Raw genomic sequence first — 17,711 nt, 5'->3', positions numbered from 1 at the left:
TGTGTGTGTGTGTGTGTGTGTGTGTGTTTATTATACAGCTATTGTCAATTCACTGCTGGATGTGGTCTTCCCATTGTTGGAGTGAGAAGTTCATTAAACTTGTAAGAGCCCAAACCGTCTTGGCGAGTTGAGTTACCCCGGTGTCTGGCGAGGTTTTCTCTGGGCAGTTGGTCACACTCACGTAACTATTACAGTACTCAACGCCAACTGTACTAAACATTACCATACAACCAGCCATCCACCAGTCAGTCAGCCAGCCAGCCACCAGTCAGTCAACCATCAATCAGTCAGTCAGCCAGCCAGCAGTCAGTCAGTCAGCACGTCAGTCAGTCAGTCAACCATCAATCAGTCAAGCAGCCAACGTCAGTCAGTCAGCCAGCGATGCTTCCTACAAGCAGTATCGATCGGGTCGCCTCCCCCTCCCACCTGTTCATTATTCACCAGGTTTTATTTCCTTGTAGCCTGTCCTGTCTACCTGCCTACACCCCCACCTCCCTACACCCCCACCTGCCTACACCCCCACCTCCCTACACCTAGCCTCCTGCCTACATCTCCCCTCCTGCCTACACACAACAGCTACACCTCCCCACTCCCCACTCATCTACCTCCCTTAACCAGTAGACGACCCCACTCATCTACTATTTCTACCTCCCTTAACCAGTAGACGACCCCACTCACGTACCTCTCTTCAAAAGTAGACGACCCACTCATCTACCCACTCATTAACACGCAGGTAATCTACATTTCTACCAAGTCATCACCATTATCTACCAGGTCATCACCATCATCTACCAGGTCATCACCATCATCTACCAGGTCATCACCATCATCTACCAGGTCATCACCATCATCTACCAGGTCATCACCATCATCTACCAGGTCATCACCATCATCTACCAAGGTCATCATCACATCATCTGCAGGTCATCATCATCATCTACCAGGTCATCATCACCATCATCTACCAGGTCATCACCATCATCTACCAGGTCATCTGCCATCATCTACCCAGGTCATCACCATCATCTACCAGGTCATCACCATCATCTACCAGGTCATCACCATCATCTACAAGGTCATCAACACCATCATCTACCAGGTCATCCCACCGTATCTACCAGGTCATCTCACCATCTACCAGGTCATCACCATCATCTACCAAGGTCATCAACACCGCTCATCTACTGGGTCATCACCATTACTCTTTGAGTCCACCATCATCTATCAGGTCATCACCATCATCTACCGGGTCATCACCATTATCTAGCAGGTCATCAATATTGCATCATCTACCAGGTCATCACCATCATCTGGTCATCCTGCCATCATCTACCGGGTCATCATCACCATCATCTGCCAGGTCATCATCATCATCTACCAGGTCATCATCACCATCATCTACCAGGTCATCACCATCATCTACCAGGTCATCATCACCATCATCTACCAGGTCATCACCATCATCTACCAGGTCATCACCATCATCTACCAGGTCATCACCATTATCTACCAGGTCATCACCATCATCTACCAGGTCATCACCATTATCTACCAGGTCATCACCATCATCTACCAGGTCATCACCATCATCTACCAGGTCATCACCATCATCTACCAGGTCATCACCATCATCTACCAGGTCATCTCACCATCTACCAGGTCATCATCACCATCCATCTACCAGGTCATCACCATTATCTACCAGGTCATCATCATCTGCCAGGTCATCACCATCATCTACCGAGTTATCATCACCCATTATCTACCAGGTCATCACCATCATCATCTACCAGGTCATCCACCATCATCTACCAGGTCATCACCATTATCTACCAGGTCATCCAACACCATCATCTACCAGGTCATCATCACCATCATCTACCAGGTCATCACCATCATCTGAGTAATCATCACCATCATCTACCAGGTCATCACCATCATCTGCCAGGTCATCACCATTATCTGCAGGTCATCACCATCATCTACCAAGGTCATCACCATTATCTACCAGGTCATCATCTTTCATCATCTACCCAGGTCATCACCATCATCTACCAGGTCATCCTGCATCATCTACTGAGTCATCACCATCCTCTGAGTTATCATCATCTGAGTCATCATCTGCATCATCTACTGGTCATCGCCATCATCTACTGAGTCATCATCACCATCATCTACCAGGTCATCACCATCATCTACCAGGTCATCACCATCATCTACCAGGTCATCATCACCATCATCTACCAGGTCATCATCATCACCAGGTCATCACCATTATCTACCAGGTCATCACCATCATCTACCAGGTCATCACCATTATCTACCAGGTCATCATCACCATCATCTATCAGGTCATCACCATCATCTACCAGGTCATCACCATCATCTACCAGGTCATCATCACCATCATCTACCAGGTCATCACCATCATCTACCAGGTCGAACACAGGAGGAACACCACCCACATCTCTCGCTCAGTCTTCACATTCATCTTTAAGATATAAATGGCGTCGCTACTCTCTCTCTTTCTCTTTCTCTCCTTTACAGTCTTTTTTATTACACACTCTCTCTCTCTCTCTCTCTCTCTCTCTCTCTCTCTCTCTCTCTCTCTCTCTTGTCTACTATCCTCTCTTTCTCTCTCACTGGTTTACTACTTTTACCTCTCCTCTTTTTCTCTCTGCTTCTCCTATTGCTCTCTCTCTTTCTCTAATTCTCAGTTCTTTTCTTTCTCCCCCTCTTTCTTTGATCTCTTTCCCTCTTGCATTGCTCTCTCGTTCTCCCTCTAGTTTTGCTCTCTCTTCCTCATTTTTGCACCCCACTCCCCCCTCTCTCCTTCACCACTCTTCCTTGTACATATTACCCCAGTGCATTCATCTCTCTCTCTCTCTCTCTCTCTCTCTCTCTCTCTCTCTCTCTCTCTCTCTCTCTGTCCCCTTACCCTTCATTTTCCTTCACCTCCTCCTCCTCCTTCTCCTCGACCTCTCAATAAAAAAATTGAATTTCTTTAGAAAGACGAGAGTAGGAGGCACGACTTATAGCCTATCAAAGTCTGCTGTCCTAGCCCACCTCAGCCCACCCAGACCCCACCTCAGACCCACCTCAGCCGACCCAGACCAGCCCTAACCCACCCAAGGCTCACTCTGACCTATTAGCAAAATTCCCCACCTACCTCGACCAATCACAAGCCAGTACAACAACCTGCAGCCCATCCTACCTATGAACCATCCCATCACGACCCATCCTACCTACGACCCATCCTTCCAACGACCCATCCTACCTACGACACATCCCAACTACGAACTATCCTAACTACGACCCATCCTACCTACGACTCATCCTACCTACGACTCATCCTACCTACGACCCATCTTACCAATGACCCATCCCACCTATGACCCCATCCAATCACGACTCATCCCACCTATGACCTATCACATCTACGACCCATCCTACCTACGACCCCATCCAATCACGACCCATCCCACCTATGACCCATTCTACCTACGACCCATCACATCTACGACTCACCCAATATGACGCACCCCACCACAACCCATTACATCTACGATCCACTCTACCTACCACCCATCCCACCTCCGACCTACCCGACCCACGACCTATCCCACCTACGACCCATCCTAATACTACCCATACCGCCTCCCTCACGCTGTCTCCCCTTGTATCCCTCCCTCCCTCTTCCTCTTCCTCCTCTCTCTTCCCTTTAATCTTTCCCTTACACTTCCCACATTCCTCTAATCTTCCTCCCCTCATCTTCCCTCTTATCTTTCCTCTTCCTCCCCTTCTCTTCCCCTTTTCCTTTAATCTTCCTCTCCTCCTCCTCCACCTTCCCTCTCCTTCAGATAAATATATGACCTAGTAAACGTTTGACCTTATAGTAAAAGTTTGACCTTAGATAAACGTTTGACATTAAGCAAACATTTTATTTTAGAGTAAACGTTCGGCTTTAACGTTATTTGAATTTTACGTAAATATCTGACCTTTTAGTGAATATCTGACCTTTAAGTAAATATCTGACCTTTAAGTAAATATCTGACATTTTAGTGAATATCTGACCTTTTAGTAAATATCTGACCTTTAAGTAAATATCTGACCTTTAAGTAAATATCTGACCTTTAAGTAAACATGTGGACCTACAGACATTAATTTGAGAATATGTAAATTACATCACACACACACACACACACACACACACACACAGTCTTACAGTCTTCCACACGAGTGAGTTTATAGTATTACAGTACCATAATTATAGTGTGGAATGGTGTGGAACCTTCTGTACTAGTGTGTGTGTGTGTGTGTGTGCGTGTGTGTGTGTGTGTGTGTGTGTAAATCATACAAACGTACACCAAATCTGTACTGAACAACGTCACCAAATCATTTTTATACATTACTCAACACACCTACACAACACACCTACACAACACACTTACACATTACACACCTACACAACACACCTACACATTACACTTACACAACACACATACTCAACAAACCTACACATTACACAACACACCTACACAACACACCTACACAACACACTTACACAACACACCTACACAACACACCTACACAACACACTTACACAACACACTTCCTTTTAGGGGAAAAATTAAATCTACATTTTTTTCCACATTTTTTTGTTAACAGTCCGTTACGTCATACTTCCCCTCTCCACTTCCCCCCTCCCCTCCCTCCTCAAATACTTCTCCTCCTTTTCCTTACCCTCAAATACCTTTTTTTTCCTCCTCCCTCTATCTCCTCCCATTTCCATCCCCTCCCTATCCTCATCATTCCTCTCCTCCTACTGTTCCCACCCCTCCCTCCCCAGGTGATCGCAGGAGACTAGTAGAAGTTGTTACTCACCCATTATCAACTTGTTTGTAACTTACCGCCACTAACTCCACGCTTCCACTCTAACTTGGATGATAGCCTGGCCCTGCTGGATGGTGGTGGATGAATGTTGGGGGTGGATGAGTGGTGGTAGTGCTGGGTGAGTGGTGGTGGACTGGTGGTGCTGGGTGAGTGGTGGTGGACTGGTGGTGATGACTGAGTGGTTTTGGTGGTGATGGATGAGTTGTGTTGGTGGTGATGGATGAGTGCTGGTGGGGTGGTGGAGGCGTGGTGGTTGATAAAATGCAGTGGATGTATCGGTGGATGAAGTGGATGAATGAGTAAGTTGAGGTGAGTGTGGTATGGATGGATGTATGTAAATAACGATAACACACACACACACACACACACACACACACACACACACCTTCACGTCCACACACCCGAGATATGACCTGTCTATCCAGTTCTCTATCACCGCGAATTATGCTGCACACACACACACACACACACACACACACACACACACACACGACAGTAAACGCTCATATTGGCTCCGTACTTTCCAATTCGGCGCAACAACGAAATGTAAAAAAAAAAATATATATAAAATCGTATATTATTCAGTAATATTTTTTTTTTATAGATATGACACCACTGCAGCCATTACCACTACTATTATTACCATTTATTTCTACTATCACTACTACTACTACAAGTACTACCAAAATCCGTTCATAAAATCCTCATGAAATTACTAACAACAATAAAATCAGGGTTGAAGAAATCGATCCTCAACAAAGTAAGAGTCAGTATTCACGAGGACAAGAGTTCGAAGCCCGAGAACATAATTTTCGAGACATCGGTGGGCGTGGCTTCCAGGATGACGTCACGATGGTGCAGTTGCCAAAAGTCGCTGGAGAGAAAAACAAAACAAAAACACCGAAGACTAGAAAACCCTCCCATACCTCGACTGGTGATTGCTCTATGAACTGGTTTTACGAGAGACTGACTGGTTTGATTGACTGGACGTGGAAAATGAAGAGTGTAGGAGTAAAATTCGAACCGAGTTTTTCCCTCCAGTTCCATCGAGCACCACACGGTTCAAGACCAATCAACTGAGAGGCTATTTATACTACCAGTTAAAGGGACGCAACACGTGTAAGTATTGACTAACTGGCTTGATTGGATGCGTGGAAGGGCCTGGACTGGATAAATGTGACTGTCTTTCTCCAGTCCTAAAGAGCACGGGGTCACAACACTTTTACATCGCCAGTTAGAGGAGCCGCTGTGACTACTAACTGGGAAAGACTGATACCTACTGTACTAACATTTCTCATCAGTAAGATTCACAACAGTCAATTTACAATATCAGTTCGAGGGATGAAGTGACGTGAAAACTGACTGGAGGCTTGAAAAACAGTGACTGACTGACTGACTGTTTCATTATTATTCACAACACGAGACAGAACAGTCAACTTATTTACAGTATACGACCAGTTAAAGGGAAGCCTCCGTGTCAAGCGGTAACTGGACGCCTGTAAAAATGAGACAGTCTTTCTATAATCCTCCAGAGCAAGGTATAGGCCACTCAGCTATTAATAGTGACTGTTAAAGATAAACATCTCGTTATATATGACTAAGATTGACTAACTGACTTACTGACTGACCGACTAACTGACTTTCTGACTGACCGACTGACTATTTGATTGAGTGACTGACTGCTTGACGGATTGACTGACTGTGATTGTTTAACTGGCTGACTGACTGACATGTTAGACTGTTCAGGAGTTCAGAAACACAAATGAAACCTACGATGATAATTAACAGGAGAAAAGGTTTGGTGGGTGACTATAATTTCATAAATTATTCTGAATTCCTCAATATTCAAACCAATTTCCACTCCCACCACCTGACTGGAGCACAAATGAACACAAACTTAAAAATAATAGTCTTAGCGCGGTTGTGACGCCATTTTGCCTGCCATCTTATGTTTCGTTGCTTCGTGTGAACTAGGTATCGAACCCGGGAGCTTTATGGAAGGTAACTCCCTACCACTAAAACACTCCCCGCCCCTCCAACCATGGTACTGACTGATCCCCCCCCAGTGTTCATCAGCGTGTGTTCTTCCTCCACAGTGAAGAACAAGTCGACGATACCGAACCCTAAAGTTACGACACATCTCAAATGTCAACCTGACGGCGTTATGGGGGACTAAGAGGTCAGAGGTCAACACCATAACGACATGCTTGGAAAGATAAAAGGTCATAATCAATGTACTATGACAATAAGAAGGTTATAGGTCAACAAGAAGTCATCAGGACAATAAAAAAGGACATAAAGCCAAGGTCAACATTAATATACTACAACAATATCAACGGAGGTCAAAGGTCACCATTTTTATCTCCTGACACACTAACTTGTATTAAAGGTCCAACCCACTATTATGATTCACTAAAATAGGTCAAAAGTCACCACTAAATGGAGTAAAGGTCCCACAGGCCTGAAGGCCAGTATGACGACAGCACACTGTACTGTACTGTACACTAAACATTTTTCAGTCCACAAGGAACTCGACAGCCTTCACTTTCCCCAACTACTATAAAAAGTTAAGTACGGTGCCTATTCACATAAATATTAATGAGCAAAGTTGGGGGTAGGAGAGCCAGGGGAAAGCAGACACTGGGATGGATGAATGAAATTAAAAACTGGGTCCCCAGAGAGATGCAAAACATTGGAGGATTGGTAAAAACAGCCCAGGGCGTTCAGAGTGGAGGACTGTGGTCGCCAACCCTCAGATATAAGGACGATACTCTGATTGGTTGCCCTAGTGGTACCCTTAGGACAGTAGGCGACAAATTGTGACACTAACAGATTAGAGATTAGAGTCACGATATAATGACACTTAAGAGAGGTCAGAGGTCAACACTCCCGTTGATAGTGGGGCCCATAGGCATGACTGCCCGTTAAGGACAGTGTGGATACATCACACTGTGTACATGAGGAGGCAGCATGGCCGGTACTGTACTGAACCGCAGTAACTTCCTCGAGTTGTAAGCTTCGGTACCCATTTACAGCTGGGTAAACTGGGAGTGACCGGGGATCGAACCACCGACCCAGGGAACAGCATGTGAGCGTTGTATCCACTCGACAGCCGCACTCCCCCCATGATACATAGCAGGACGATAAAAGTGTTCATCCCTGTATTATGATACAACCAGGTTAAAGGTCACCACTAATGAGAGCCAGAGCCATGAGGAGGGGGGTGACTGTGGGGGGAGGATGTGTTGTGTGGTGTGGGGAGGGGAGGTAAGGGTGTGCTGCGTGGTGTGGGGAGGGGGAGTGGGGTGTGCTGCGTGTTGGTGTGGGAGGGGCAGGGTGTGTGCTGCATGGTGTGGGGAGGGGAGAATGGGGTGTGCTGCGTGGTGTGGGGAGGGAGGGGCCAGGGGTGTGCTGCGTGGTGTGCGGAAGGGAGGTGGGGGTGTGCTGCGTGGTGTGGGGAGGAGGTGGGGTGTGCTGCGTGGTGTGGGGAGGAGGTGGGGTGTGCTGCGTGGTGTGGGGAGGGAGGTAGGGTGTGCTGCGTGGTGTGGGGGAGGGAGGTGGGGTGTGCTGCGTGGTGTGGGAGGGAGGTGGGTGTGCTGCGTGGTGTGGGGGAGGGGAGAATGGGGTGTGCTGCGTGGTGTGGGGAGGGAGGTGGGGTGTGCTGCGTGGTGTGGGGAGGGAGAATGGTATGCTGCATGGTGTGGGGGGAGGGAGGTGGGGTGTGCTGCGTGGTGTGGGGAAGGGGTGGGGTGTGCTGCTGCGTGGTGGCTGGGGAGGGAGTGGGGTGTGCTGCGTGGTGTGGGGAGGGTGGGGTGTGCTGCGTGGTGTGGGGGAGGGAGTGGGGTGTGCTGCATGGTGTGGGGTGGTGGGGTGCTGCGTGGTGTGGGGGAGGGGAGGTGGGGTGTGCTGCGTGGTGTGAGGGAGGGAGGTGGGGTGTGCTGCGTGGTGTGGGGAGGGAGGTGGGGGTGTGCTGCGTGGTTGTGGGGAAGGAAGTGGAGTGTGCTGCGTGGTGTGGGGGGAGGGGAGGCCAGGGGTGTGCGTGGTGTGGGGGAGGGGGGGAGGGTAAGGGGTGTGCTGCTGATGGTGTGGGGAGAGTGGGGTGTGCTGCGTGGTGTGGGGAGGGGAGGTGAGGGCGTGAGGTAGGGTGTGAGGTGATGCAGATGGCGGGGGTCGACCACAAACTCACCCATACACCACCACACCGATCAATACTACCCTGCCAGGCCGCCCACACACTGCCACCCATATAATGCCACCCATACACTGACATCAACACACACTGCCACCCATACATTCACTCATACATTGCCACCCACGGCCTCTCTGATCATAGGTTCTGCTTGGTGAACCCCTCCCCTTCTTCCCCCACTCCTCCCCACCTCACCCCTCCCCTCTTCTTCCTCTCCCCCCATCTTCTACCCCTCCACTAGCCTTCTCCTCTCACCTACCTCCCTACCTCTCCTCTTCCCTACCCTCTTTATCTCCACTTTTCTCTTCCTCTAACCTCTTCCTACCCCCATCTCTACCTGCCCTCTCCCCTTCCCCTCACTTCCTATCCTCCCTTCCCTACCATCTTCCCTTCCCCTAACTTCCTCTCCCTTACACCCTCATTTCCCAACCCTCCATCTCCCCTATCCCTCTCTTCCAACCCCCTCCCTGCCCACGCCTCCCCTTCCATTCCCCTTCCTCCTCCTCCGTGCATTATTAAGTGAGCGGTAATGCAGCAGCAACATCCGGTGCCAGTTAAATAGTTCCACTGGCCCAGTTGCCGGCTAGTCTCCCTCGGTGATCAGCTGTAGCCGCCCGGATGTATGGTGGTGTACAGTGAAGGTGTACTGTACATTTGGACAGTACACAGTAGTCTCAGCACTGTACACCCCTGCCCTGTTCACTTGAGTCACTATGCTTTAAATGTACAGTCAACCAAAGATGCACTGACCCCACCCTGGTTCTCGTACTCACAATTTTACTTGGCAATACCTGGTGAAGTAAGGATGTATGTTATGGCGATTGGTGGATCTATTCTGGGCTGTATCACCGTCAGGATAAATAATAAACAATCTAAAGGTAACATTTCTATAATCATAAACTCTTCATTGTTATTCTAGATCATGAGAAGTTTCCAAATGTTCGTATATTTGTTTATATAATGAAGAAATTTTGATGTGAGAATCTTGTGTCAACTGTGTTTGTAGTTGATCTTTGAATGACTGTAAACTCTTCCATAATGTACCTTAAATTATACAAACTACTCACTAAACATACACCCCACAGCCTAAAAGTACATAATACACCCTAAATATACACTCTATACACTAGTACTATACGCTATGTACACACTACCCCCTACACTCTAAATATACACACTGCTCCCTATATCCTAAATGTACACTCTATACATACTCTACCTCCTACCCCCCTCTAACTACACCCTACACCCTAAATATACAGTGTACACTCAGGTTTTTTTTTTTTTATTATTGGACACTCCCCTACATCCTGTGTAAGGTGAAGCGCAGAAGCGTTTACAGCGCCCAACAGGGAAGCATGCTAAGTTCATGCTTGCCTTTATGTCTCATGAGTTAAGGGCGTAGAAGCCTGAAGAGTCAAGGGCGTAGAAGCCTGAAGAGTCAATGGTTTATGTCTAAGCAAATTATTGGAAGTTCCAACAACTTGTCCCTGAATATGAATTCGCAACTTTCGATTTACAGCAGGTACCTACTTTGCTGCAAGGTGAACAGGGACCAAGGGAGGCTAGGAAGTGTGTCCAAGCAACTTTCCACCAGCCCGGGAATCGAACCCGCGACATCTCGCTTGCGAGGCAAGAGCGGTCCCGTTCTATCCACCGGCGCCCCCTACACTCAGGTTCTGGTGCAGAGTGCACCGAGGGGGCCAGCACTAGCGGTCAGCCAATATTGGAGGCGGGTGAGCCAGCTTGCAAATTACCCAACACCACACACAGGAAACACCTACAACTGGGCCTTGTTTTTAAGAGCTGATACAATAACATGCAGATCATGGCACACACACACACACACACACACACACACACACACACACACACACACACGTTAATCCTCAGTGAGTCAGCTGGACAAAGGATTAATACGTTACATTACGAGTCTGAAGATTAAGGAAGGATTTATATCAAGGTCAGGGGATTACTGTGGCTGTTTGTGTGCTGATGATACCGTGTTAGTAATAATAATAACCATAATGCTAATACTGATAATAGTAATAATAGCAACAACAACAATTGTAATAATAGCAACAACAACAATAATAATAATAAAATAATAATAATAATAATAATAATAATAATAATAACAATAATAATAATAATAATAATAATAATAATAACAATAATAATAATAATAATAATAATAATAATAATAATAATAATAAAATAATAATAAAATACCTGTACAAGCTTATTTCCGAGCACTTGGGGCCTATCCCTCTTGCACTTATATTACAACGAATAAGAATATGTTATGATTGTTATGTTTTCAAAATTCCTTATAATTACGTGAACAGACAATGTCAGGTTATTGGAGAAATACATGTAAACATTGAGTAAATACAACACCACAGAGCCTTGGTAAACCTTGGTGACAAGGAGAAAGTGAATCTCAATGGGCTTTTACAGACAGTGTGGATACAGCACACGGTGTGGCCGATACTGCACCACCGCCTACACTCTCCCATTCACAGCTGGGCGGAGTGGGGAGGAAGGGGGGGGGGGGTGCTCAGGTGCAAACCAGCGACGCTAAGGGCAGTAGACGAGTGCTGTATAAGCTCGGCCACAGCCCCACCACTTGGTACTGAGACATAATTAAGACCTGCTCACGGCAGTGGTGACGGGGACAATGTACCCAGATGGTGTTATGTAGTGTTATGAACAGCTGTTACACGGTTATGCCTTCGACGACGGCGAGTTTTATCATTTGTTAAGTGGTAACAAGATTGATTTTTATTTTTTAAATACTGTAAGATTTTAATTACTTGCAAGGATATTATATAAATAGTTTTATCAATATATTAAAAAATATATAGACCCAAAGCGTTATAAGGGGAGCAGACCCCCCCCCTCCCCCTCCTCGAGAAACTATAGGGAGAAACTCTGGAAGATCCCCCACACCAGGGGGGAGGGGGGTAGACGGCACCGTACCCCACACTGCAGTGTGAGTGACGGCCATTAATGAACCTTGCAGGAAGTAGTAAGATACATGATCAGTGTTGAGGGTGAGCGAGGATCATCTACACCTAACACTCGGGTCCTCACCTCACCTCAGACAGAAATCAACACAAACGTTTCCCTACTTTTTTCATCTCGTCGACAGTGTTCAGGTATGGGCGCCGTCCAGGGCTTGACATGGGCTATATATAATGTAACTTTTATATATACATAATTTGAGAACCTAAACTACACATCTACAAAATTTAATGGAGAGGGAAGCTTTTGGGATAACCTTTTGATCATGAATAAAAATCACAGTCGGACGCCGTGTATCACTCAATAGTCTTATAAAGCTTTCCCATACTTGGCTGTGTGAGGCGACCTGTGAGGCAACTGTAGAGGAGAGCAACGATGACTGACACACACACACATACACACACACTCACTAGTTAGGTCCTAATAATAAAATATTTTCCTAGTCAAACAGTAACATCAGAAGCTCATGTATGTATGTGTGTGTGTGTGTGTGTGTGTGTGGTAGCGTTAATGTTCTCTTTGATTTTTGTGTGCACTAATGCTTGTGTGTTTAGGTGAAGTGTGTGTGTCTATATACATTTAGTGCGCTTGTGTGTGTGCTGTTAACCTCGCCCCTCACCACCCACTCTCCCCTCACTACCTACTCTGCCCTCACTACCTACTCTCCCCTCACCCCCTACTCTCCCCTCACTTCCTCCTCTCCACTTACTACCTACTCTCCCTTCAAATCCTCCTCTCCCCTCACTCCCTACTCTCCCCTCACTTCCTCCTCTCCCCTCACCCCCTCCTCTCCCCTCACCTCCTATTCTCCCATCACCTCCTATACTCCCTACCACTCCAACCTTCCCCTCACTTCATCCTCTTTTCCCCTCACCTCCTAACTTCACTTCATGTCCCCTTCCCTCATCTCCTACCCTCTCTTTATCTCCTGCCATCATCTCCTCTCCCCTTCATCTCTCCTCCCCTTCTCTACCCTCACTTCCTCCCCCTCCCCTCAGAGCAATTCCCCTTCACCATGATCCCAGTTTATTGAGGCATCGTGTGCCTGCAATTGCTGGTGTGTTGTGGTGGGTCTTGAAGCCCCTCTAAGACCAGACCCATTGCAACATGTTCCCTGATGGGTTAAAAATGAACCTCCAACTGCACTGTGTAATTTGCAACAATAGTCTGGCCATATGTATATAAATGTGTATGTAATTTTGCCTTTGTTAGTTTTGTGTTTATGTTCGTTTTTATGTGCGTTCTTATGTGTGTTTTTGTGTTTGTGTGTACGGAAGAAAATATCAGGCAGTAATAATTTAAGCGTGACGGTACGAGCATCAAGGGAGGTGGCCCCGGACACTCAAGCTACATGTGGTGGTCCTGATATAGTGTGTGGCGGCCGAAGGTTGGGATCACCTGAAGAAACTCCACCCCAGCTTATTTCACCTGAAGATTAACTACCCTAACACGAACCTAACTATAATAAACAAATGTTTTCCTCCCTGTGACCTGACCTGACCTAACCTAACCTACTTTAACCAAATCAATTCTACTCCAAACCTAACCCACCTTACTCCTATCCTGACTTACTCCTAACTTAGCAACCTCACCTCACCTCACCTCACCTCACCTCACCTCACCTCACCAGGGGAAGGATCAGGAAGGTTGAGGAGACACACACACGCACGAATCTCTCGGCCACTTGAGTTTTTCTACGTGTTTAAGAGTCAGTCCTGAGGTTCACAGCTGGCGTGGCTCCGACCCTCACACACACACACACACTCCAGTATCGCGTCAAGTCTGTACCCCTGAAATGGTTCCGTAATTGTGGGTGATTGTGGTGTGGTTTTGGATAGTTGCTGCCGTGGTAATGGGTGATCGTGGTTGACAGGCCGTGGTTGTGTCAGAGGTCGTGCTAGAGGTAAGGGGGAACTAAGGGTGTTTGTCTTGTCTCCGTGTGTTAAAAGTTGTGTGGGGTTAGGTTAGGTTGGTAGTGGTTATGGTCGTGGTTGTGATGGTAGTAGGAGCCGTGGATATTGTGTTGCCTATGGTGGCTCTGGTTATGGTGGTAGGAATCGTGGTAGTCGTAACTGTGATGTGGTGGTGGTTGTCGGGTTGATGGTAGTTGTATTTAAGGTGGTGGTGCAGAGAGAAAGAAAGAAAGAAAGAGAGAGAGAGAGAGAGAGAGAGAGAGAGAGAGAGAGAGAGAGAGAGAGGGGGGAGGTCTGGCACGATGGGTGGACAATTGTTATGTTAAGACGTAAATGCCAGGTAAAGGTGAGACTCTCTCTCTCTCTCTCCCTATTTACCTACCGTGTACACCTAAGATTATCTCACATGTTTACAGTAGGTATGTTCACTGTGCTCTGCCTCCTGTTTACTTGAGTAACACACACACACACACACACACACACACACACACACACACACACACACACACACACACACACACACACACACACACACACACACACACACACACACACACATACAAATCAACAATAACAGTAATAACAATAACAATAAAAACAACAATAATAAAATGACCAAGAACAAGAACAGTAACATAAAAACAAGACGAAACAAAATGACTTAAGATTAATACAATAACAAGAAGCAGCAACAAAGACAACAATGAACAACAAAAACAACTATAACTCACTAGTGACTGTTTTTTTACATACATATACCCTGTACATTCATACAAACATACAGTCCATACATACATACATACATACATACACACAAGCACCTACTATAAGCGGCGATGACAAACACCTGAATGGGTCGGGGGGAGGGCTCACACACCTACACCAACGACACAGGTTTGGAGCTGATGGGCTGTCACACCACATTGTACCAGCCACACCACCACCTAACACACCACCACCTGCCACATCACCACCACCTGCCACACCACCAACTAACACACAACCACCTGCCACATCACCACCACCACCTGGCCATACCACCAACTGCCACACTACCAACTACCACTCAACCACACCACCACCTAACACACCATCTCCTGCCACACCACTACCAGCACACCACCATCTGCCACACCACCACCTGCCACACTATCACCTGACACACCACCACCTGCCATATCCCGGGTCAGCCACATCCTTTAGAGTCCAGACTATGATCCTAATTCGCCAAGATGACTAAGCATTAATTAGTCGAGTCTCAGTACATTTTTGATTCCATATTGTCAGAGGTGTTTATGTCGTAAGTTAGATGAGTCTGCAAGGTGTATTCTCAGTGTTCCAGGAAAATTTATCGTAAGATCCTATGAACACCAATTTTTGTGCCGTAGTTTAAATGAGTCCGTTAAATGCGTTCTGACATCTTCACTGAGTGGGAAAATTAACTTTAGAGCCTTTGAGAATACAACTTTGTGTCGTAGTTTAAATGAGTTTGTTAAATTACTTGTCGCATATTGACTTAGGGGCAAAATTAATCCTATGAACCTTAAAGAATCCAACTTTTTATTCATTTAAGTTTTTACGTCATCAGTTTGGCGGGAAAATTGAGTTATGAATCGTAGAGGAGCCAACACGGTGTCGTAGCTCATGTAAGAGAGTTAGATACGTCCTCACATCATCAGTTAGCCGGGAATTAATTTACGGGCCTTTGAGAATAGCGGGCTGGGAGCCATGGCGGCCGTCCAGGTCCTACATTGATTTACTAGCTTGCCAACCCCCTCCCCCCCTCCCTACCCCCAATCCCGCGTGTGTACGAGAGAGAGAGAGAGCATCACATACATACTACCACACTACCACTACAGTTTAACACATTTCCCTACCACATTAAAAAAAAAAACACTCTACAAAAGTGCCCATCACAATAATGCCCTTACCCCCTTCACTACAGGACGCTGCTTTTAATGTTTGATCTGACTAACGTTTGATTTGCCCATAAACAATAACGGCCAAAACAATCAACCATTACAATAACGCTCACTTACAACTACATTTCCTGGGCTTGATTTTAAGAGCCTCAATTCTCAGAGGCTCCTACGTTAAATATATCCCTTATGTAAATACTGTATTATAGAACGGATCTAAACTGGCTCACCTGAGTTACGGCACAGGGATAAATTGTCTACTATATAGAGATGTGAGACCGTGTCCTATATATTACACTAAGGAAGAGAGAGAGAGAGAGAGAGAGAGAGAGGAAAATGGCGTCAAAATTTCTCTGAAACTCTCATTAAACGCTATTTTTCGCATCCTACAGTGACGAGGGAAAAGAATGACGGAGCAATCTCTGGGAACCTGGTCCAACTAAAGGAAATATCCGGGTGAGGCAACTTCCACCCGAGAAAAATTCCCCCACTTGTGTACAAACCTTAACCCGGGAAGGGAAGGGGGGCGGGGGTGATAAAGTCAGTATTGGGTTACTGTGACCATCAGAACCGGCCTGGGTTACTGGCTTAGTGTGTCATAACCCTGGTAAGGTTATAACGGGGGAGGGAGGGGGGGAGGTCGTTACCACTATGACCGCCGCTGTTACTAGCTTAGTGTGAGCGTAGCATCAGCCCCAGTAGGCCAACCCGCTCTCTGCTACTAACTATGAATAACACAATATCTGGTGGATTATATCATCCAATTCATTTGATTCATGAATATAGTGTGTGTGTGTGTGTGTGTGTGTGTGTGTGTGTGTGTGTGTGTGTGTGTGTGTGTGTGTTATACAGCCCCGTTATTATGTTTACATACGAACGTTTGATGCAGATGCTTTAAATAGGAGTGTTTACTGAAGACCTTTTCCACGTGAACGTTTGTACATGGACGTATGTCAAGGAGCATTTAGTCGTTAACTTTTCAATAAATGTTTGTATATAAATCTTACCCAAGTCAGGTTGTAGAGGAACGTTCACACACCAACCCCTACAGAGGGACGTTTACACACCAACGTTTGTAATGGAACGTTTACACACCAACGTTTGTAATGAAACGTTTACACATAAACGTTTGTAATGGAACGTTTACACACCAACGTTTGTAATGGAAAGTTTACACACCAACGTTTGTAATGGAAAGTTTACACACCAACGTTTGTAATGGAACGTTTACACACCAAAGTTTGTAATGGAACGTTTACACACCAACGTTTGTAATGGAAAGTTTACACACCAACGTTTGTAATGGAACGTTTACACACCAAAGTTTGTAATGGAACGTTTACACACCAACGTTTGTAATGGCACGTATACACACCAACGTTTGTAATGGAACGTTTACACACCAACGTTTGTAATGAAACGTTTACACACCAACGTTTGTAATGGAACGTTTACACACCAACGTTTGTAATGAAACGTTTACACACCAACGTTTGTAATGAAACGTTTACACACCAACGTTTGTAATGAAACGTTTACACACCAACGTTCGCAGCTGAGGGAGAGGGCCGGGGCGCTATGAACGTTTCCTCTTTAAAACTATTTTAAGCATCCGCTCCTCCCCACACACTGGTCACACACTCGTCCTAGCCACACACTTGCATTGGCCAAACATTTGTCCTGGCCACACACTCGTCCTGGCCATACGCTTGCATTGGCCAAACACTTGTCCTGGCCACACACTCGTCCTGGCCAGACATTCACTCTGAC

This window comes from Homarus americanus, unplaced genomic scaffold, assembly GCF_018991925.1.
Source record: "Homarus americanus isolate GMGI-L3 unplaced genomic scaffold, GMGI_Hamer_2.0 scaffold16106, whole genome shotgun sequence".
Taxonomy (NCBI): domain Eukaryota; kingdom Metazoa; phylum Arthropoda; class Malacostraca; order Decapoda; family Nephropidae; genus Homarus; species Homarus americanus.
The sequence above is the reverse complement of the archived record's forward strand: the minus strand, read 5'-3'. Positions refer to the sequence as shown.